The sequence below is a fragment of the Lissotriton helveticus genome, chromosome 2_1 (genome assembly GCF_964261635.1).
Source record: "Lissotriton helveticus chromosome 2_1, aLisHel1.1, whole genome shotgun sequence".
Lineage (NCBI taxonomy): Eukaryota > Metazoa > Chordata > Amphibia > Caudata > Salamandridae > Lissotriton > Lissotriton helveticus.
The window spans coordinates 1,370,535,690-1,370,559,545 of record NC_136059.1 but is presented as its reverse complement, the minus strand read 5'-3'; the positions used below and the strand labels follow the sequence as shown (position 1 = coordinate 1,370,559,545).

General features: G+C 47.2%; 1 protein-coding gene across 3 annotated transcripts in view; it reads right to left on the bottom strand.

Moving 5' to 3' along the window:
* Window positions 1-23,856, bottom strand: part of SLC25A51 (solute carrier family 25 member 51) — a 308,137-nt gene that overhangs the window by 76,537 nt on the left and 207,744 nt on the right. Inside the window, exons 1-2 of one of the 3 annotated variants that reach the window (XM_078676306.1) lie at window positions 14,055-14,201; window positions 5,249-5,328 (exon numbers count right to left, since the gene is read on the bottom strand). The gene's annotated coding sequence lies outside the window, so the exon portion shown is untranslated. Of the gene's footprint in view, window positions 1-5,248; window positions 5,329-7,946; window positions 8,051-14,054; window positions 14,202-23,856 lie in introns of those variants that run through there. The other 2 variants (XM_078676308.1, XM_078676307.1) reach the window with 2 other exon arrangements.

Below are 23,856 nucleotides of genomic sequence, written 5' to 3'. Positions count from 1 at the left end.
AACAGCCACCAGACACACATAATGCCTAAATAACTCATAATCAGGGTAAGAGATATGTTGGTATCCCTATTTAAATGCATGGATGGTGTTTCCTCTGGTTTCTAATAACATCACACGTTTTTTTCCATATGATTTCCGGGAGGTGTGTGTCGAATAGTGGTAAAGAAATGTTTTACACATCATCAAGGTGTTTAGAAACGAAATATGATTATAATTTTTTTTTTTTTTTTTAAGTCATACAGTCTAGAGTATACTTGAAAAGAAGGACATACTGCATGTGGTACCCAGTAGTTAAAGCGTGTTTTTGGGGAGCACTAGCAAAGAAGTGTCTCTAATAACATGCCCCTTTTTTGCCCTCAGGCAGAATCCACAGGTGTATCCTAACTGCGGGTGGGAGCTATTGGCTTCTTAACCTCACAAGGAATAAATGTTTAATCAATCAGAGTACTTGTAGAGCGCGCTACTTACCCGTGAGTGTCTCAAGGCGCTGACGGGAGGGGGTGCTGCTACTGCTCGAAAAGCCAGGTCTTGAGGAGTCTTTTGAAGGAGAGTAGGTCTTGTGTCTGCCGTATGTGGGTAGGGAGGGTGTTCCAGGTCTTGGCGGCGAGGTAGGAGAAGGATCTGCCGCCGGAGATCCTTCGTTGGATGCGGGGGACAGCGGCGAGGGCGAGGCTGGCGGAGCAGGGCTGGCGGGTGGGGATGTAGAAGCTGAGTCTGCTGTTAAGGTAGGCTGGTTCGGCGTTGTGGATTGCTTTGTGTGCGTAGGTGAGGAGCTTGAAGGTGATCCTCTTGTCGACGGGGAGCCAGTGTAGGTCTCAGGTGGGGGGTGGTGTGGCTGCGGCGGGGGACGTTGACGATCAGTCGGGCGGAGGCGTTTTGGATGCGTTGTAGTCATCGTAGGTGTTTGGCTGGGATTCCTGCGTAGAGTGCATTGCCGTAGTCCAGTCTGCTGCTGACGAGGGCCTGTGTCACCGTTCTTCTTATTTCGGTCGGGATCCACTTGTAGATCCTGCGGAGCATGGAGAGGGTGTTATAGCAGGAGGAGGAGACGGCGTGGACCTGCTTAGCCATGGAGAGGGAGGAGTCTAGGATGAATCCTAGGTTGCGTGCATGGTCGGTGGGTGTTGGTGCTGTTCCTAGTGTGGTCGGCCACCAGGAGTCGTCCCAGGCTGAGGGGGTGGGTCCGAGGAGGAGTACCTCCGTCTTGTCCGAGTTCGGGTTCAGACGGTTGCGCCTCATCCAGTCGGCGACGGCCTTCATTCCCTCGTGGAGGTTGGTTTTGGTGGTGTGTGGGTCCTTGGTGAGGGGGAGGGGATGAGCAGGGTGTCGTCGGCTTAGGAGATGATGTTGAGGTCATGCGGACGGGCCACTTTTGCCATGTAGATGTTGAACAGCATCGGGCTGAGGGATGAGCCCTGGGGGACGCCGCAGATGTCGGTGGCTTCGGATCGGAATGGTGGGAGGCGGACGCTCGGTTCTGCTGGAGAGGAAGGACGTTGTCCAGTCAAGGACCTTCTCTTGGATTCCGGCTTCTAGGAGGCGTGTCTTTAGAGTGCGATGGCAGACCGTGTCGAAGGCGGCCGACAGGTCCAGGAGGATGAGGGCTGATGTTTCGCCGTTGTCTAGTTGGCGCCTGATGTCGTCTGTGGCGGCGATGACGGCTGTCTCGGTGCTGTGGTTTCGTCTGAATCCGGACTGCAACGGGTCCAAGACGTTGTTGACTTCCAGGTGGCGGGCCAAATGCCGGTTGACGATTTTCTCGATGACCTTTGCCAGGAGCGGGAGCAGGTAGATGGACCTGAAGTTCTTGAGGTCCTTGGGGTCCTTCTTGAGGTCCTTGGGGTCCGTCTTGGGATTCTTGAGGAGGGCGTTTATTTTGGCGTGCTTGCAGCTTTCCAGGAAAGTACCTGTTTCGAAGGAGATGTTGATGACCTTCCGTAGTTGGGGTGCGATGGCTGCATCTGCTTTGTTGAATACGTGGTGTGGGCACGGGTCTGACGGAGATCCTGAGTGGATGGAGTTCATGAACTTGCGTGTTTCGTTGACGTTGGACCAGGAGGTCAGGCGGATCAGATAGCGCTGGTGGTGTTCGCAGGGGAGGTGGAGTCTGGGTGGTTGTGGTGTGGAAGCTGTCGTGGTGGTCAGCGATCTTGTGGTGGAAGAAGATGGCTAGTGAGTCGCACAGTTCTTGTGAGGGCAGGATGTCATTGGCGCTGGGGTTGGAGAGTTCCTTTACGATGCTGAAGAGCTCTTTGCTGTCATGTGCGTTGTTGTCCAAGCAGTCTTTGAAGGAGGATCTCTTGGCTAATCTGATGAGGTGGTGATGTCTGCGGGTGGCATCCTTGTGGGCTGCGTGGTTGTCCGGTGTGCGTTCGTGGAGCCATATTTTCTCCAGTTTGCGGCATGCGCGTTTGGAGGTCTGGAGCTCGTCGGTGAACCAGGTGGCTCTATTGCTGGCGTGGCTCTTGGAGGGTTTCTTGAACGGGGCGAGGGTGTTGGCGCAGTCGTCGATCCACTGTCTGAGGTTGCGGGCTGCGGCGTCTGGGTTGGTGGGGTCGGGTTCTGGGCGAGGGTGGTGATCAGCCAGTCTTCAGTGACTTTGCTCCAGCAGCAGCAAGGCAGCTGTTGGGTGTGGTGGTGCGTGGTTGGTTTCTTGAAGATGAAATTAATGGAGCGGTGGTCGGTCCAGTGGAGTTTGGTGGTGTGGTTTAAAGTGATGTGGGTGCCTGTGGAGAAGACTGGGTCCAGCGTGTGGCCGGCGGCGTGGGTACGATGACGAGTTGTTTAAGGCCGAGGTTGGCGATCAGGGTGGCGGAGTTGGCGTCGTTGTTGTTCTCGAGGTGGAAGTTCAGGTCCCCGAGGAGGATGTAGTACGTGGAGGCGAGTGCGTGGGTGCTGGCGAGGTGGGTGATGGAGTCGCTGAACTGAGCTCGGGGGGGTCTGTAGATGAGAGTTCCGCTGAGGGTGGTGTTGGGGTCAGTGTGGGTCCGGAAGTGCAGGTGTTCGGCGGTGTGGAGGGTGTCGTCTGCGTGGGTGGCGACCTTGAGAGTGGACTTGTGGACGATGGCTATTCCTCCTCCGTTTCCGTTGGCGCTATACCTGCGGGTGATCTTGTAGCCGTCCGGGATGGCTATGGCGATGTCGGGCACCGTGGAGTCGTTCCACCAGGTCTCGGTCAGGAAGGCCACGTCTGGGGCGGAGGTGTCTAGCAGATCCCAGAGCTCGACGGCGTGTTTCGGAGCGGGTGTTGAGTATTCAGCGAAGGTGGTTGGGTCCAGTCCTTGGAGGTTTGGTGGTTCTGTCGCAGGTGAGGCTGCAGGAGAAGGGTCCGTTTCGGGGTGGCCTGGAAGCAGGTGTGGTTTCAGCCGGCGTTGAGTGCGTGGAGGCTGCTGGCGTCGTAGTGGACTCTGGTGTCGTGGCGTTCGCAGGGTCCAGGGGTTCTGGTGCTGGGCGCGGTCCAGGAGGGAAAGAGCAGCGCCCAGGAATGGGCAGAAACAAACCAGGATGCGGCCACAAGCACTGGTGGAGCTGTAGCGGGGGGTGGGGGACCTACTTGTCCAGGTCAAGGATCGCTCTCCTCACCACGCAGCTGCCACCATTTGAAGGGGAGAATGGAGGGAGGAGCAGCTGGGAGGCAGGAGGCAGGGGGACTGCGAAGGGCACGGGGCCGCAGCGGCGGGAAATGAGCAGTGGGTGGGGGCGCAAGGGAAAGAGCAGCGCCCAGGAATGGGCAGACACAGACCAGGATGCGGGCACAAGCGCTGGTGGAGTTGCAGCGGGGGGGGGGGGCGACCTACCTGTCCTAGTCATGTCAAGCAGAGATGAAACTTTAGCCCTGAAGAAGGCCCCAGATCCATTTTGGACTCACTGAGGGTAGAAACATGTTGGCATTCGATTGACTAAGTTAACTCTCAAAATATAACCTTATTCCACTTATATTTTTAACCATACCCTCAGTAACCTACTAATAAAAGACTTTCTTTGAGATTTACTGCGAGATATTATTAACTCACTCTCTACTACTCTTTCCTAGGTAACTGCTTTATCCAGCTTCATTTTATCTGAGAACTCCCAGAGACAGTCTTCTGGTGGAGTCCACCCTGGTGGTATCATCCCACCAGGGTGTGGATAGGTGCAGATGATGAAGCATGTCACCAAAAGTGAGTGAGGCGTCTATTCCAAAATCTCTGGATACCCCAGGGAGATTAGAGAGTTCTACTGGGACCCTTGTCCCTCTTTTCCTTCCTCTGTCTACTTCTTGGCTAAGTTGCCTTTTCATGAAAAAGTAGGACTTCTGGAGAAGGCAGTAACATTCCACCACTAGGAGGGTAGCATTTTGGGCACGCCTCCCGGTCCAACAGGACCGCAATCTAGGAGACAGGCCGATGCCATTGCAGACACATGACCTGTGCTCGCCTATGACAAAAAGACAACAAAATAATCTGCATTAGGGATCCAGATAACGGTACAGTTGGGCACTCAGGGCAGGGATACACATCTTTACCATGCAGAGGACTTTCTGTCCCAACGGCTTATTAGGGACACAAATTATTGCTTTTCAAGGCCTCCTCTAGTAGTCAGTTACCCATAGAATTTTGAAGTTTGTAAAATAGATTGTAGACAGACTACTATTAAAAAATGGCAGAATTAAAGATAGCCAAAAGGCAAGATGCCATGCCTTGACCTGAGAAGCTTTGAAAATGACTGGGTGTACTTTAGCAGACCACTGAAGAAAAGAAAAAACAGCAATGGGCAAAACAAATCTACTTGTGGAAAAGGAGAGGCATGGTTTCCAAGAAATGTGCAGACCTGTCGCAGACCGTGCCTCTTTCTCACTTCAAGAACAGAAAATGACAGAGTGTAGATTAATAATTTTTTTATTAGTTTTATTTAGCAGTAGTGTTGACTGCACTGTAAATTGTAATCCTCCGTTCAAAAATACTGCAGAATACACATACTGTGCTTCCATAATAGCTAAGTGACTGAGGGGAATTGGTTTTAACCATCTGCGGCATGCACACTTCCAGCTTAAAATGACTCCTACATGGAGAAAACATTATACAATTACAAATGTCTTTCACGCGATTGGGCAACCCTCACCCTGAACAGCAGGATTCCTCCCAAAAAGAACATAACAATAAGACTAAGGAATGTGTGTGCGTAGAGGCTTCTGCAAGTAATACAATACTTTGGTCAATGAATGGGTACTAAGCAAGGTAAAACAAAATCAAACCATAGAAAGACTTACTTTAAGACCAAATTCTGCCTCCATGCCGCTGGTGCTTTGGTCCAATAAGGAGGCCTTTATATGACTTCTTTGAAGGCAGCCTAGGTAGAACATAGCAAAGTTAACAAACACACTGCTTCTTCTACTCCGCTTTCTACAAACATTTTGAATTCATAAATGAATGGCATTTCTAAAGTGTTTGGACATCAAAAAGGGTGTCCTGGGGTCAGGAACGGTTTCTTTTACAAAACACCCAATCATGTTCCACACTTCTGGGTCTATAGCAAAGCAATATGATATCAAATAAACATATTCTGCAACATATAGTGGAGATATTAAATCTATAAAAATATCAATCTAAAAATAAGGAAATCATAAGTATAATTGTATAAAAATCTGCAGGTGTTCCATTTAATATTAATAAGACATGGAATCCGATATCCTATTAGTCATGTGGCAGACTGATGAGTCCTAATAGTTCGCTGAAACATAGACCACGTGCACCCTAAAACTTCCTCCTGTGAGCTAATGGCAGCATCCCTTGTGTGCATTTTATGTCTACCCTACTGAGCTCAAAAGAAGAACCACAAGCTAACAGCCATAGTGGTGACTGAACAAAGGTGAAGTACCTTTGCATATCAAGCTCAGGTAATAAAAGTACCGTAATTCACAACGGTTTGTAACAGCAAGTTCAATCATAATGTATTTGGTTCATTTTTAACTAAAACTAGCTATTTCAAAAAATAGAGGAGCACGTTTTTTAATGCTGTAAGGTTGAGGTTGATTATGTGCGCACACAGAAAGCACTGTACCTGCCCATACTGTTTTGTTTTTTTACCTTTGCTGTGGTTGAGGGAAACTGACCACAATGCTAACCATACTGCACCTATTTATCGCAGAAGCGAACTTTGCACTGCTGCTATCTAATGTAAGCACATGTGCGTGTGAGAGAAAAAAAGAGCGAGAGCCATTCCTATGGAATGTTGCTTCCTGGGCTTCAAGTGGGATGTAAAAAAATAGAGCAGTGTGTGTGTGTCTAAAAGTGGCATGCTCCATGTAATTGTGGCTTAAACACAAACTGTGATTCCCTTATTGTGCCCCCTCAAACCGCTATTTTGGTTCCTGTCTGAGCTCTACTATTGCAGATAAGTAACACATTACCCACACCTAGTACCAGCCAGGACTATTGGCTTGGTCAATTGTCGTTAGCTGTTTAAACTAAATGAGTAACAAAGATTTTGTTGTAAATAATTAATTTTGAAAATGCTTCAATTCTGAAATTGTAAGACTGTGAATTAAACACCACTGAGATCTGTGAAAGGGATAGCGATCTTCAGAGTGTCTAAATCACGCCTGTTATGCTCACTGTATGTTACACATGAACACCCTTTTTCTCTTCACATATTGTCCATCTGCATATCTTACACCTCATCTCTTTCATTTTCAGCACCCTCTTTTACTCTGTACTGAATCCACTTCCTCGCTTCTCCTTCACCTCATTCTTTAACACAACGCATCCATCTACCTGTATGCACTGCATTTTCTTTTACTTGGGTCTTGTCAATATGTTGACAACTGCATACTTCCTTCTCACACATTTACACAGAATCACTATTGTAGCTGGAATACGTGTCCATTGCTCTGTGTGCTTTGCAGAGAGGCGAAGGATTGGATGACCAGGTATTTTGAACACCTTTCTAACTCATGGACATGCACTGTGAGAAAGTTGCACTTTTTTCAGCCTGACTTCAGAGCTCTCACTAGTGGCCCATTATAAACACCTGGAGGTGATTCAGTTTGAAGTATGCACTGAACACGAGTAACATGCTACACAAAAAAATATTAATACAGAAATAGCTAACACTCACACGGGATGCAAAATTATGTAAAACATGAAATCTAAAACAGAAACTACATCGCTGCCATGAATGAACTACCTTCACATTTTTACATTCATAGTTCAGAACTTCAACAATGTTTTTGCCAGAAAAGCTAAGGACATGAATATAGGACCCGCAAGAGACCAGTTTCAATGTTCGTTTTTAATTACAACTGGGTCAGACACAGACGGATCTGTCCCACTTAAAGCCCTGCCTGCAGCTCATAAACACTTCTTATTGGACTTACTTATGAGCACATTTTTGGACTTCACCCTGGAGCAAGGAAAAAAAACAGAATCGAATGTATGAATCAAAACAGTGAAGCTTCATACTGAAGCTACGGTGGAAGATGTCCCAAGCGCTCCATTTGTCATGCAAGAGGCCGCACTACGGGCAATCGTGGCTTGAACTATGCGTTTCAGGGGAGCTATTCCTGTGAGGAGCTACAGAAGTCAATGCTCACCCTGCAACCACTGCACTCCCCATTGGCGCTGCTTGTTCTCGCTGCTCTATCTAGGGCACTTTCATGCCACTTATGACATATGCTACCCCCTTCCATCTCTACTGACATTTCGTGACATCTTGCATATTACTCTATATAGCGCTGATTCTATGCTGCCAGACCTCTTGTTCTATGACTGCGGCGATACGTATAACAATACCTATTCCTAATGCCCTACTGGTTCATGCCTTCATATCCAAACATGCTTGCAATGCCTCTTAATTCGTTTGAATGTTGGGAAGTTTTATCAACCTTAACCATTAGAACCTGAAAAACACTGTTCTGCTGCACGATATCCTCAAGTAACTAGCGATGCTGGCTATGCTGCTGCTATCACCTGCTCTTATATTATGCCGCCGGGCCTCCGGGATGCCGGTAAACAGGCTGTGTTGTATTTCTTTGGTACTCTGCCAGCCTCCGGGTTGTAGGCACGAGACGCTGTGTACTGGTTAGTTTTCTATGCAATAAAGCAGATTTGAACTTCAAAAAAAAAAAAAAAAAATACATATAGTAGTTCATTTTAAACATGCCACACCCTCATGAACATCGGCATACAGCAAAGCACTCTCAAGTGGATTGCATCTTTTCTAACAGGACGCACTCAGAGCATCCAAATGCCCCTCTTCACCTCCACACCCAAGGCCATCATTTGCAGTCTACCCCAAAAATCATCCCTCAGCCCCACCCTGTTCAAAACTACCCGGCCCTCCTCACAGATGTCGGAACCCACGGAATCAGCATAATCCCTTACGCTGACGACACTAACTTATCCTCTTCCTTACCAAGAACCCCAGCAACACCAAAACCAGGAGCATATGGGGGAGGCCATTGCCCATTATTAGGACGAGAACTTGGGCTCGGTGGCGGATGCCCAGATAGTTTGGGAGGCTCTCAAGCCCACACTGCGTGGTGTGGACATCGCCTGGTGTTCTGCGGCCCGCAAGAAACGAAGGGAGGGATTGACTCAGGCTGCAGCGAAAGTTGAGGATCTTGAGTCCCGATGCGGCGCGCCTAGCGATAGTGGAGGAGTGCAACAGTTGCTTCTCGCTCAACAGTCCTATGCTTCGCTACTACTTGATGAGGCGCGCCAGGTATGGCTGGCGACGAGGAGCAGGATCTATCAATGGGGAGATAAATCGAGCACAATGCTGCACAGACTATGCCTGAACACATTTCACCCGCAGGTGCTGCCGAGCCTCACGGATGACACTGGGGCGCAGATGTCAGCCCCGAGGTCGCTGGCCGACGGCTTCGCCAGATATTATGCGGCTCAATATGCCCCGCGAGACTGTCTCTCCTTACATGATATTGACAAATTCCTTGCCGACCTCCCACCGCGGGCACTGTCTGAAGATGTGAGGGACCGACTTGAATTGCCGCTGTCGGCCGAGGAACTTGGTACGGCTCTAGGGGAACTGAACACAGGCAAGGCCCCGGGACCCAACTGGTTCCCGAGCGAGTTCTTTAAGAAATACCATCTCCAATTGGGACCACACTACGGGAAAGCCCTGGAGGCGGCAAGAGAGAGCGGGCTTCTACCCATGGATTGGAGACCCGCAGAAATTGTGATATTCTGCAAGCCGGGTAGACCGCCTGACAAGCATGAGTCATATCGTCCGATATCTCTGTTGAATATCGAAGCCAAGATACTAGCCAAGGCCCTTGCGAATCGACTCCTCCCATATATAACTGAACTGATACACCCAGACCAGGCGGGGTTCATGCCCCATAGGGCAACACGGCACAACATTAGGCGCGCACATGTGGCTGTAGCAGCGATTGGCAGCGCCAAGATCCCGGCAGCGTTGCTCTTAGCGGATATTGACAGCACTTTTGATTCCCTTAGCTGGACCTACCTCTTTGCTCTACTCTCACGGCTTAACCTTGGCCCGCATTTTCTATCATATGTGAAGCTCCTATATACGGGCCTGACGGCCTCGGTGAGGGTAGCGGGTGCCACGTCAGTGGCCTTCCCACTCGGGCGGGGCACTAGGCAGGGCTGCCCCCTCTCGCCATACCTCTTTGCACTTGCCATAGAGCCGCTAGCGGCTTGGGTCAGGATGGATGCTCAAATACGAGGATTGGAGTGGGAGTCGGACCGTCTGATAGAATCGCCCTGTATGCGGACGATGTCCTGTTATTCCTCACGGATGTGAATAAAATCGGGACCTAGAGCCCTGGAGATTATGAGGATCTTTGGGGAGGTGTCAGGATTGTTCTTAAACCCGCGGAAATCCACTATATGGACGCTGGGAGATCGACTAGAATTGGGTCAGTGGGCATCGCCCCTGCAAATAGCAGTTGGAGGCCTTAAATACCTGGGGGTGTTTCTGACGGTCTCGCCGGACATCTCCTGGGAACGTAATGTGGTGCCGGTGTGGGACTGAGTTCAGTCTGAGATGAAATCCTGGGCCCGAATACCGCTTAATATTTATGGTCGGTCGGCGATTTTCAAGATGGTCGCCCTCCCGAGACTTCTGTACCAACTACAGAATCACCCGTTCCCTATCTCAATGCGCTGGTTCCAGCAGGTGAACTCATCGCTGGGCCAGTTTTTGTGGGCGGGAGGTGCGGTGCGCATGGCCCTCCGTACCTTCTTTCTCTCCTCGTACTGCGGAGGGTTGGCAACATCAGATATCTTATCATACTACCAGGCGTCTCACCTCCTTATCCTGAATGAGTGGTGGTACGGAGACAGAGGGGACCCGGCATACGCCCTTGAGCGGTACTGGATGGAACCTCACTCGCTTCATACTATCCTATACTCGGCGCAATTGCGAAAGGGACTGCCATGTGTTACACAGGTGGTCTTCCGGATTTGGCGACAGGCACTGCACCACATGGGGTGGTGGGGTAAACATACTGAGGAGACCCCGCTTTGGCGAAATGGCCAATTCCCGGCATTGGCGTCCCTGCAGGGCTTCCGGGAGTGGGATTCTATTGGAATCTCAAACCTGAGACACGAGATACGGGGCACGACCCTTAAATCTTTTCAGGAACTTAGTCAGGAATACTGCATGCCCCGGACACAGTTCTTTAGGTACCTGCAGTTTCGTCATGCTATTACGCCCGTGTTGGAGGGCCTAGACTCTCTGCCCGAATTTAGCCGGTTGGAAGCCAAGGTGTTCATGGGAGAGCTAGAAGACAAAAAGATCTCACGTATCTATCAGACCCTAGTTACCCACTGTTCGTCATCATTGCAACATCTGCGGGAGGTTTGGACCGGGGAGGTTGGGGACAGGGAGAAAGAAGATTGGCGGGAAGCTCTTGAGGCCCGAGGGGAGCAGCTATTGCGGTACGCCTACGATTTATCCAATTTAAATACCTGCATAGGGCCTATTACACCAGAGAGGGACTGTGGAAGGCAGGGTTGATTGCATCCCCTGAATGCCTGAGATGTGGTCAAGCGGTTGGCTCGTTCCTACACACGGTGTGGAGCTGTGACAGATTGAAGCAATGGTGGACTGGTGTTTGGGACTGTCTGTCGGAGGTGCTGGGAACTTCCACGCACCCCCGATTGGGGCTTCTTCATGTCCTAGATGGAGTGGGGGGCAATGTTTATAAGAGACATTTGCTGTTGTTGGGCCTTACAGTTGCGAAGAGGGACATAGCTAAAGCCTTGAAGGACCCACGGCTCCCAGAGTGTCAGTATGAAAGCAGGGCCTTGACTTTTGCATGGGGTTGGAGCGGCCCGTATATGAAGCCAGAGGATGCCCCAAGAAGCACTACAAAATATGGAAACGGTGGGCGGACTATCGGGGGATCTAGCTGGAACCACCGGCGATACTTAGAGATAATGAGGGGCCAGGGTGATGTTGCCGAGGGGCGTTATGGCACACAGAGTTTTCAACATGTTATTATTGTATTTCTTGCTTTTGACAGGGTACGGAGACAAGGAGACACTGTGTGGGGCGGGGGGGCTTGGGGGAGGGGAGGATGGGGGGTGGTGCAGGGGTTTGGGGCTAGGTCTATATGTCTATGGATTGTGATTGATGACGAACTGACTTGATTGCAGTGCCTCAGGGCTAGGAGTGCTGCGATTGTATGTTGATCCTTCAATAAAAAGAGTTGTTAAAAAAAACAAAAAACAGAACTACTAATCTTGGGGAACAACACCTGTTTTGGAGCACAGATGGTGGCCAGCAGAACTAAGACCAACACTCACAACCACAGTCCATGCATGCAATCTGGGCATCATCCTCGACAGCCAACTGACTATTAAGACAATAAGTCAACGCAGTCTCCTCCTCCTGCTTCCACACCCTTTGCATGCTCCACAGAATTTTCAGATGGATCCCACTCAATACCAGAAAGACTGTCACGCAGGCCCTCAACACCTGCCGCCTCAATTATGGCAACACCCTCTACGTTGGAATCTCCACCCATGACGTCAGAAAACTCCAGACCATACAGAACACCATAGCCAGACTCATCCTTGACCTCCCCAAAACAGACTTGCATCACCCTCCTACCTCAGAAACATCCACTGGATTTCCATCCAGAAGAGATGCCAGTTCCAGATCCTCATGCAAGCATACAAATCCCTACATGATAGAGGACTGCCCTACATCAACAATCAACTGGCTTGCCACCTGCCAGCAAGACACCTGCGCTCCACCTCATGTGCCCTCAAACCCCGCATGCTTCTCCTAAATCGCCACCAAGTCCCGGAACGACTGCCCCTCCACCTCCAAACTGCACCCTCCTTGGCAGACTTCAGAAAGAAACTCAAGACCTGTCTTTTCGACAGAGACTCTGCACCCTCAGCACCCAGATACCCTCAGGGGTGACAGTGCAGCACCGCACAAATACTAATTGAATTAATATATTTTCCAGAGTACATTACATTCATGAGGGACATTCATGTGACAAGGGTAAAATATTAATATGATTGAAACAACTGGATAACGTTTAAAAAGCATTTACAAACAAACAGAGCTTTAAATGGGCAGGTACTGTCTGGTACGGAGTCCCTGAATTTCTTTTATTTTTGAGGGAGAGCACCAGCACTTTTCAGCACTGTTGCAATACAGTTAATGGAAGAGTACACGCGCTGCTCGAAGCAAACAGGTACTCAATTTAGTGAGTGCCTGTACTTCTATATTTCCATTTAAAGCACGGTTTACAAACATACATTGTGATACTAAAGAATGTAATGCCTTAGAATATAGTGTCCAAAATAACATCTACAGACATAATCACTTTCGTTCTATCACAAACTCTAGGCAACGTGTTCATCCTTTTGATTCGACCGATAAAGGAACAGTTCCCACTTGGCAAAGTTGTGTAATTCCGTACACATCCCTTGGCTTTATGTGCCTCTTCCTTCTGCTCCTTTATTGAGAAAGTTTAACTCTCCTTTTGTTTGCAGTGTCCACTAGACTATGGCCACCACAAACTTCCCATGCCTCCTACAAGTTCACGTTGAACGAGGCCGCAGTAGCGCACATTATTATGCCCGTTTTACAGCCAAACAACGAAATTCTTTACTTTCCCGGTTTGCATAATAATGTCACCAACCATCTGATAGTTCGAAAGTTAAAACCGTGTAATTCCCAGCACCTTAGATTCTCCCAAGAATGGATCATCTTTGATAAGATAAGTTCTTCTTTAGTTTTATTTTAGAGCCAGGACATCCTGCTACAGTAACTGAGCGCTTAAATAATTTGTCGTTACGAATACAAAACTGATTTAGACTGGACAATCATTTGACCAAGGAGCAGAAACAGGTGTATGGAGAAATGCATTAAGACCGGTAAATGAAGGATTGCGAATGTTTTACAACATCGGTGGTGCAAGAATAATAGTTTACTATGCTTATTTGTCAGGGTTTTTCACATTATTCGAAAGGAATTAGGATATGGGAAAATAGGTGTTTGCTACTTTACTATATAGAGACTATCTTTCCATGTGACATATCGCTATCGCATGCAAAATAGTTAATATTCGCGGAAATGCTGTGTATATTATTTCCACTCATACAAAGTAAAAGAATTTTGGAGGCGCGGATGTATTATAGTTGTTGAGAAAAGGTGCAAATTTCTTGTTCGCGTTATTACAATCACTTACTTAGTGGTTATTAAATCAATAAAAAAAAATCAACCTTACCTACTTTACACAAAAGTAATCAGTTTATAGCATCAATAAAATCTTTAAGAATGTTCTAAAATCCATTCGTGACTTTTAAAGTTAAACGTACTCATTTTGGTAAAAAAAAAAAAAGCAAACAGATTATAGCTGCGATAAAGACACGAACAGCTTTAAACGTTTTTAAAATTCAAGGCTGATCACAGTTCATGAATGCACACCTACAATTAGTTAAGGGAGTCATAACATATTTTTAATTCCTCTACGCCTTGGGCAGATATCCGCACCTGCACCACTATAAAAAAAAATAAACATACGACACGGTACAGTTACGACTTCAAAATTGGAATCTGCACACCTGAAGGTGCTCAACTGTCTGCTCCTTATCACCGGCCGTTCGTGAAACCTGCCAAATGTCTCTCGTCCGTTGTTGATCTTTTACGAAAGTCATTTGGTCTTCATTTTACCACTTCCGGGTCGCTTGAAACCAATCCCACAGCCGTACATTTTCCGTGAGTCGCCTGGGAGTGGTAGACTTTACTTATATTTAAGGTGACCTAGGATTGGACCATTGAGCGTATTTCAGCCAATCTAGTGGCTACACTGAATTCCGAAGAGGCGATTGGCTATTGTAATCCTCACGTGGTTACGGGCTAATTTTGGAGTCTGCAAGGTTTCATTTGAAGTTCGGCAGCCAGCAGAGGTGATTTTAGACACGGGTTGCGATGGCAGTAGTCCTGACCCTGTCCGCATGTTAGGGGGAAGAACGAAGGGTGTAGTAGTGCACCAGATGATGAGATTAAGCAGTGATCTAAGTCCTTTCACAGTCTATTTATGACTGACAGCTTTTTGAGCTGCCCCCGTTCTTAGGACTCAGCCTGAGACTGATATCCCCCTACGGTGCGCGACCAGGGCTTGAAGGGATACTTGTTTACAGTTCTCTTTTTCTTTTTTTGCAGTTTTATATAGTGCGAACTTGACCCGAAGGTATTGGAGCGCTTTACATGAGCACTAGTTACATCACACAAGGACACATTCATTGTTTTAGGCACGGAGAGATTAACTGATTTTCTCAGAAACGCAAAATGTGAGACTTGAACCCTTTTCCCCAGTTCCAAAAGTCGGTAGCTCTGGCTGTCAGGCTACATGCTCGCTCCAGATCTGGCGAAAAGTGTGGGCAGCTGCCCAGGGCCCTGCTCCTGTTCACAAGTAAGGGGCCTTTCAAAAAAAATGTCAGTGTTCTGAGACCCAGGGAGCAGCAGTGGTACAAAGCTGCTTGGCCCAAGGGAGGTCTTCAGAAATGTAATCGCTGCATCTGCATAACTGCGGTTAGATGGGTACTTAAAGTGCGAAGTGATGTGAAGTGAGCCCTGTGAATGTAAAGCAGTGTGTCCTTCAGGATGGAGAAAAGGGAGACCGGCATCGTCAAAATAAAGAAAATATATATTTCTTTAACACACAGAAGCGTTTTTCCTTTTTTTTTTTTTTTTTTAATTTATTTTCACCATGTTAAGCACAGTTTAACTTACATATAATACAATTTAACAATTACAATTACTATTACAATATTTTATACTATTTTCCGTTAATTTTTGTTACATGAGTACGATCTTTTGAAACACGTATAATACGGCATACAAATAATAAGTTCATCGAGATTGTTATAACCCTTTGTATATGCAAAAAGGAAAAGAAAAAAAAAAAAAAAAAGGAACATAGCACATCCTTCTATACATCATTACTTTGCTTTTTCTTCCATTTACTTAAGGGCTCCCAGATCCTTCTTCCCAAGGATCTTCCTCTCCTTCCTTTCCGAACATAAATATTTTTCTCTATATTGTATGCATATAACATATTTGCCAACCAAGTTTGGAATTTTGGGGGATTTTTATCTAGCCAAGCCCTGGCTATTGTCAATCTATAAACAGCCATTGCAACAAACAACAATTCTGCATATTGATCCTGCTCCCCATCCGCCACTCCTAACATAATCCAAGACGGTGTAAGAGAAATCAATATACCCAGAGATCTTGCTAGAAACCCCTCCATCTCTTTGATCAATAATTGTAACTGGGGACATGTTGCAAAAATAAGTATGCTATCCGCCTCCAACGCATCGCATCGAGGGCAGTTAATTCCTGTGTTCCCACCCCATTTTGCTATCCTTGCCGGAGTAAAATAAAGAAAATATAGTGTTTTATAGTGCTGAGACTGCAAAGGGGCTGCGCTCAGAATTGTGGATCCTAAGTTCAATGATTCATAAAACAATTTGTTTTCAACTCCCAGTTTATCTGCCCATTTTGTGCTAAATTTCTCTCGGTCGTCCGCCTTTCCATCTAACAAATTTGCATATAAAGACCTAATTGTACAGTCCCCCATCAGCTTGATTTTCTCCATTATTTCTATTTGGTTAAAGCCTGCGGGGCCTCCCACTTTGTTTTTAAGAAAACTCCTAATTTGCAAGTATTTGAAAAACCCTCTGTTGTGTATGCCATATGTAGCTCGCAGATCGGAGAATTGTTTAAAACCCTCCTGAGAGAACAAATCTCCTATTTGCGTGATCCCCCTTGATGCCCACTCTGCCATCGTCTGATCAGCAAATATTTCCACTGGGAGTGATCTATTATCAATTAAAGACACATATCTATTATACCTCCCCAATTTAACTTTTTTAAAGAATGCATTCCACACCGTTACAGCCGCCATAACCGTTTTGAACCGGGTTCTCTTGAAGTAGCTAAAATCTGTACATTTTAAAAAACAGTTTTGAATATTTGCCCCTAGCACAACAGTATAAACCTCAGTAGACATGTTATACACTCTTTCATCTTCATTATTTCCCCCAATTAATCCCTGTATATATTGTAAAACAGTTGCCATGTAATACAAACGAAAATCTGGAGCACCCCATCCCCCTTTTTCCCTAGGAAGTGTCATGAATCTATAGGCTCTCCGGGTCTTACCATGCGCCCAGATAAATCTGTTACATATTGCCTCAAGACCATTAAACCAGTGGCTTCAAACAAAAGGGGTATAGCCCTAAAAAAGTATAAGAATTTAGGCAGAATCATCATCTTAATGATATTTGTGCAGCCTACTAATGATAAGTGAAGATTATTCATCTTTTCTAAGTCCTTTTTGACTTGATCTATTAAGGGTGCCATATTGTTTTTAACAATCTTATCTATCTCTGCTGTAATTTATACCCCTAGATAGGTTGCTGCTCCCACCACTCTGTCATCATTACATGCTACCCACTGGTTTTTGACTATCTGCGTTTTAGCCTTATTCAGGCTATATCCTGAAAATTGCCCAAACCGCTCTGCTTCTTCTTCAGTTACCCTAATCGCATCTATAGGTTTTGAGGTCAGAATAGCCACATCGTCTGCATATGCTAGCGTTTTGAACCTGCATCCATTTAAGACTAGCGGTGGGATCTGGTCGTTACTTTCCAACTTGCGTATATAAGGATCGAGATATAGAGCAAAGAGCAAGGGAGAAGAAGGACACCCCTGCCTTGTTCCTCTATGGATACTAACAGCGGTTGATTGCCCTCTATTAACCCTTATCTTGGCCATCGGATTTATATATAAAGTCTGCAGGGCCTTAATAAATCCCGCCCCTATGCCATTCCACCTCAAGACTGCCCATAGATACCTCCAGGAGACCCTATCGAATGCTTTCTCGGCATCGAGGAACAATGCTGCCATAGAGTCTCCTAGAGTGTTTGCTGCATCAAACGCCATAATTAGCTGTCTAGTGTGTTGGGTTGTTCCTTTACCCGGGATGAACCCGTGCTGGGAGGGAGTTACCAATGATTCCACTACACTAGATAGCCTTTTAGCCAAGATTTTAGAAAACACCTTGACGTCCGCGTTCATTAGAGTGATGGGACGGTAGGATCCCGGGAGATCTGTAGGTTTACCCTTCTTGGGTATTACAATGATATCTGCACCGCCCCATGATTCTGGGGCGCACTCGCCTTTTTGTGCTAGCAGCATAATATTAAACATTTCAATTAAAAGTGAAGGTTGAAAAACTTTATAGAATTCTACGGGGATCTGGTCCGGACCGGCTGTCTTCCCAGATGGTAGATCCTTCAAAGCCTCGACCAGTTCATCCAGGTGAATTATCTCTTCCAACCCATTCCTATCCTCCTCTGCTAGCCCTGGTGGTTCTATCTCACTTAAGTATCTCCATATATCCTCCTCTTTCTCCAAACCATCCTCTGCGTACAACTCTGTGTAGAACTGTTTAAATACTTCTCTAATCTGTTCGGCTTCCTTTACCCTACCTCCCTAAGAATTTTTGATCTCCTTGATATCACCCATCCCCACCCTTTGCCTAGCACGCATAGCCAATGTATGGCCAATTCTTTCACTGAGTTCATAAACTTTTTCTTTGTTTACTAAATACCTCTCTACTGTCTTTTTCGCCATCCCATCCAAAGCTTCGGCTTTGAGAGCTACTATTTTCAATAAGATTTGATCAATTGGAGAGTGTATTTGTATGGCTGAAGTAAGTGCTGCCTCTGCTTCCCTAATTAGTCTGTTAGCTTGTTCGGCTTTTACCTTTTCCATTTTTTGGTCCTTGATTACATAACTCAGGGTTTCCCCCCTTATTCTAGCTTTAAAAGCATCCCAGACTACCCCTGGTGTTGATGTACCCCTGTTTATCTCCCAGTATTCCTTAATCCAAATAGTCATTCTTTCCCTGTACCTCTGATCCTGGAGCAGCGTTCTGTCAAATGTCCATTGTCTTAGCTCTTTATCTCTCCTTAGCCCCATTGTTACTGTTAAAACTAGTGGGCTATGGTCTGAAATGATCCTGGGTTCCCTATCTATTCTTGCTCTATCCATCAGTCCTCTTGTTATTAAACAGTAATCCAACCTAACCAATATCTGGTGGGGGGCTGAGAAAAAGGTGCTTCCGTCTAGGTTTGGATGAGATTTTAACCATGGATCTTCTAGAGAGTTATGCGTTACCAAATCTGCTAAGGCCCTATGAGTCCTCTTCTTTCTCCCTGTGTAATTTCTCCCAGGGTCTACAAAACTACTGTTTAGGTCATGGAGGTTTAAATCGCCGCAGAGTATAATAGGCTCCGGCCAATTCGCCAATTCAATGTCTAAAAATTGGAATATGTCCGGGTCATCTCCTGTGGAGCCGTAGACTGAAACAACCGTAATAATTTCCCCCTTAAACCTTAGCTCTGTTATAACCCACCTGCCCCATTGATCCTCCTTCTTCCTCCTAACCAACGTGTCGTGTCTCCTACCTAAAATCGCCACACCTCTTGTCTTTGTGCTTTGGTTAGTTTTTGCTAGCACATTGAAGCCCAACTGGTCCAACAAGTAAGCCTTAGTGCCTTCAATGTGCGTTTCCTGGAGGCACACTAGATCAAGATGTAGTGATTTTAGTAGGGCAGCCGCTTTAAGCCTTTTGTTTAGGTCATTTAGCCCGCAGATATTTATTGAGGCTATCCTACAAGTCATTCTGAATTATGCATTTTCCTACTCTTTGTATGTACCTATGCCAGCTATACTCTATAAGGTTCATTATTTCCTTTCCTTCTATATTTTTTACTATATCACTTTGTATCTTGCCTCTCATGTCTTCCTTTGTGCCCTTATGTGTACTGTGCTTACAACGACCTCCTAAGTGTAGGTCCTTTCCCCCCCCCCCTCTCCCCCTCCACCCCCCTTACCCACCCCTGCCTTCCTCCCTTTTGAATCCCACCCCCCCTGCTACGGACAAATAGGTCAATCCTGACCTATATGTAGCCCCTGTAGTCTGCAGTGTCGCTACTCTCTCCTATCCTATTCTATCCTGTTAGCATTCCTTGTATGCACTTCTTCAGTATTTCCGCTTACGGGGTTTTTGGTGGACTTTTTGATGGGGTTTTTCCTCTGCTCTCTTTTCCTTTATCTAGCTCTGTAATTTCTGCCAGATATTCCCCCGCTTTTATCTCCGACAGAAACATCCTAGTGAACCCCTTCCTGATAATTTTTAGTCTTGCTGGAAACAGCAAATAGGCTTCTGCACCTTGCTTCTGAAAGGGTACTATCATCTGCCTTAACTTCCATCTTCTTTCCACGGTAACGTGGCAGAAATCTGGTCTGGCAAAGAATGTATTTCCATCAGCTGTCTTTCTAGAATCTGGTCTAGCCTTATCAGTTATTTCTTGCCTCACCATAAAGTTCCCTAGGAAGACTAACATTGCTCTTGGTAATGCGTTCTCTTGAGCCCCACTGTTTTTTCTTGCAGTCAGAAGGTATCTGTGAGCTCTTTGGACTTCTAGATCCCAGTCCCATTTTGATTCTGGAAAGGCTTCTTTTAATAGTTTAACCACGTATCCTCTCGGATCCTGTCCCTCCCGCCCTTCCTCAAGTCCCAAAAGTCTTACATTGTTCCGCCTTTGGCGGTTTTCAAAGTCTTCTAACTTCCATTGTAAGTCTTCCACTACTTTTTCTTGGTCCATTTTGAAAGTCTGCCAGTCTGTTACCTCATCTTCCACTCTGCTAGTTCTTACTTCAACTTGAGTTACTCTTTCCTCAACCTCTTCGTACTTTCTATTCACCTTTCTCAGTGTAGCTTGTAACTTTTTTGTGTCTCTTTTCGCTCTTCGACTTTCCGCCCTGGCCTCGGACTGCATCTGCTTCAATGTTCCAAACAACATTTCCAGGGTTATATTTTGAGGTTTTGATCTCCCAGCATTATCTCCCTCTCCATCTCTCTGCCCATTTTCCTGGTAAGTCTCTGATGTGGCAGAATAGTCCCACGATAATTTTTTATTCATGCTGCTTCTAGACCCTCGACCATCTCTTCTCATTCCAGCTCTCCTTCTTTTTTGAGTCGCTAAATCCCTGGAGTCTTTACTTATATCTGAACCAGAGGTATGGTCGGTGTAGCTCCCCTCCTCATCATTTTCCGGTTCACTAATGCCCGTTGTATCAGACCCCTCGTTAACTGAGAAAAATTCAGGGGAACCTCCCCTAGTATCTCTGTTTTCTCTGTCACTCTTAACATTGCACCGGTCATACTCGAGTTCTTGCCGCCCTTCAATACTCTGGGTGCTCCCCCAGCTTGGGCCGGGGTGCTGCCATGCTCTTTTATTTAGCCCTGCTTCCACATTGAGCAGTGCGTCCAACATTTGCACATTATTCAGCTTTTCAATTTTCTCAAGCCGCTCAAGCGCCTTGTTACCTGTATCAGCGTTCTCCGTTCCCCCCTCGCTCACTTCCTCGTCTCCGGCGCTCTGGACTGCTTGCTGCGTGCTGCTTCCTAGCGCGTCTGCTGGTTGCTCGGCAACTGGGTCTTCAGCGCTTACGCCCTCGCAGACTGCTGTTTCCTCGCCGCCCGCGTTCGACCCAGCTTATGGCTGCGGGGCTCCTTCTTCAAACTGTGCTGTCATTGTGGGTCCACTCGGTATGTTATGTTATGTTATGTTATGTTAAGGCCGTACTTTTAGAGCGCACGGCTGCCCAAAGGGGCGTCCCGGCGCTTTGGCAAAGAGGCCTGAGATCTACAAACACAAAGGGTAGCAGCACTGTTGTCACAAAATTACACAGAAAAGAGCAGAGTCTTCAGCTCTTTCCTGAAAGCCAGGAGGTTCGTAGCTTTGCGTAGAGGGAGAGGGAGCTCGTTCCAGCATCGGGCTGCCGCAAATTGAAAGGATCGTTCTCCCATCCGAACGCGCTTAGCCGGGGGCACCTCCAATTTAGCCAAATCGGCAGATCGTAACACCCTCCGCGGCACATAGAAAGCAATCCGCTTCCTAATATAATTGGGACCGATGGAGTGAAGGGCTTTGAAGGCCAGCGTAAGAATTTTAAATCTGATTCTCTTAGAAATAGGCAGCCAATGCAACCTATTCAGAAGCAGTTGAGCGCTGGCTCTCCTTGGCAGGCCGAAAATAGCTCTGGCCGCCGAGTTTTGGACAATTTGCAGTCTGGCCAAAAGATACTTGGGCAGACCTGCAAAGAGCGCATTAGCGTAATCTAACCTAGATCCCACTAACGCCTGGACTACTGTCTTCCGGTATTGTAGGGACAGCAGAGGAAGAAACTTCCTCAGCATCTTGAGGATGCCAAAACATTTCCCGGATAACCCCATGATATGGGGGCTAAAAGAGAGAGCATCGTCCAACATCACTCCCAGATTTTTTACTTGGGAAGATGATTTCTCAGGGGGAAACATATCCTGGGGCCACCAGGACTTCCAGCCCGGGTCAGGAGCACAGCCGAAGAAAAGCAACTCAGACTTATCCGAGTTGCACTTCAGGCTGTGTCTCTGAAACCACGCAAAGACTGCGCTCAAACATCCCTTAATCCTGTCGCCGTCAAAAGCCTCACCTTTGCGGCAGGTGAACAAAAGCTGGGTGTCATCAGCGTATGAGATGACCCGGGCCCCATAAGCCTCCGCTACAAGCGCCAGAGGGGCCATATAGATATTAAATATGGTGGGGCTCAGAATGGACCCTTGAGGAACCCCAACCTCTAGCGCTTGCATTTCGGCGGAGAACGGGGGAGCCCAGATCATCTGCCGGTGGTCCGATAGGAAAGAGTGGAACCAATCCAACACCGTCCCCCGCAGGCCGATCTCCCTGAGTCTTAAAAGGAGACCAGCATGAGGGACGGTGTCAAAGGCCGCCGACAAGTCCAACAGGACTAACATAGCCTTACCCCCAAGATCGAGCGTCTCCCTGATGGCGTCGGTCACCTCCACGAGGGCCGTCTCCGTGCTGTAGTTCGCACGGAAACCAGATTGAGAATCATGCAGAATGTTATTCTTCTCGATAAAGGTGGTAAGTGTGAGTTGAACATGCTTCTCAACTACCTTCGCCAGAGCAGGGAGGAGGGAGATCGGTCTATAGTTAGCCAACTGCAGCGGGTCTAACTGAGGCTTTTTGATAAGCGGCAGAATGAGTGCATGTTTCCACTCCCGCGGCACCACTCCGGAACTTAAGGATAAATTGAGCAGGGGGTTCAGCAAGTTGTTAAGTGCCGGAGCCACCCTGCCCAAACATCTTGCTGGACATACGTCCAGAGGCGAGCCAGATTGAAGCCGGGTCAGTAGCTCCAGGGAGGTTGCGCAAGTCATTTGCGGAAAGACCGATAGTATGGGTTCACTTTCGGCTTCTGAGGATGGTACCTGTCCGTTCTGGGCGAAAGCATCAGCTGCCCCGGATAAGTCCACAGGTGGAAAGGAGTCCTGAATGGTTTGGATCTTTGTGACAAAGAAGTCTGCAAGCTGTCTTATCCATCCTTCTGTGTGAGAGTGTGGGAGAGCTCCTACAGCAGGGTCTGCAAACTCCTTGACAATTCTAAAGAGTTCCCTACTCGTATTGTCCGCTCGATCAATCCTACGCTCAAGGTATTCCTTTTTGGCTTCAGCAATGTTTTTGTGGTAGCCTAATGGCCACACGATATTTGGATTTCTCCAATGGATCGTATTTACGGTGCCAAAGACGTTCCGCCTTTTTACAATCTTGACGCATGGAACGTAATGTGGCCGTAAACCAAGGAGCAGAGTCGTGGCGCGGAGCAGTTCTCGTGAGCTTCACAGGAGCCAGCTCCATGAATCTCGTTCGAAGCCATTCCTGAACCAGAATCAGATCAGTTTCTAAGGTCCCTGTCAAATTACAGGGGTATTGGCAGAGAGCGTCGGATAGCATATCCGCTGTCACTAGGTGAAAAGCTCTGGATTGACGAGACACCTCCTTCTGTATTCTTTGCCTAGGCCTAGTCTCATAAGACATAACAAATTTTATTAAATAATGGTCAGACCAAAGGACTGGAAGCGGCGGAGATACTACTATCGGCGCCGTGGAAAAAAGTACATCTAACATGTGTCCTTTGACATGAGTGGGGCTATCAATAAAACCTATGAGTCCCAAGGTTGCAGTTATTTCCCGTAATTTTGACGCATTAGTGTCGGATGATGAATCCAAATGTAGGTTTAGGTCACCCAACAGCATACAATGCGCAGAACGCAGACAGGGTACAGAAAGAGCTGCCTGCAGGTCCTCAATGAAAGTACCAATGGGGCCAGGAGGTCTATATACAAGAATCCCGGTGCACGTCTGGGAGGACGAGAGGTTGAGTGTGAAGCCTAAAGCTTCACAGCCTACAATGTTCTCCACAGGAAAAGAGGAACAACCC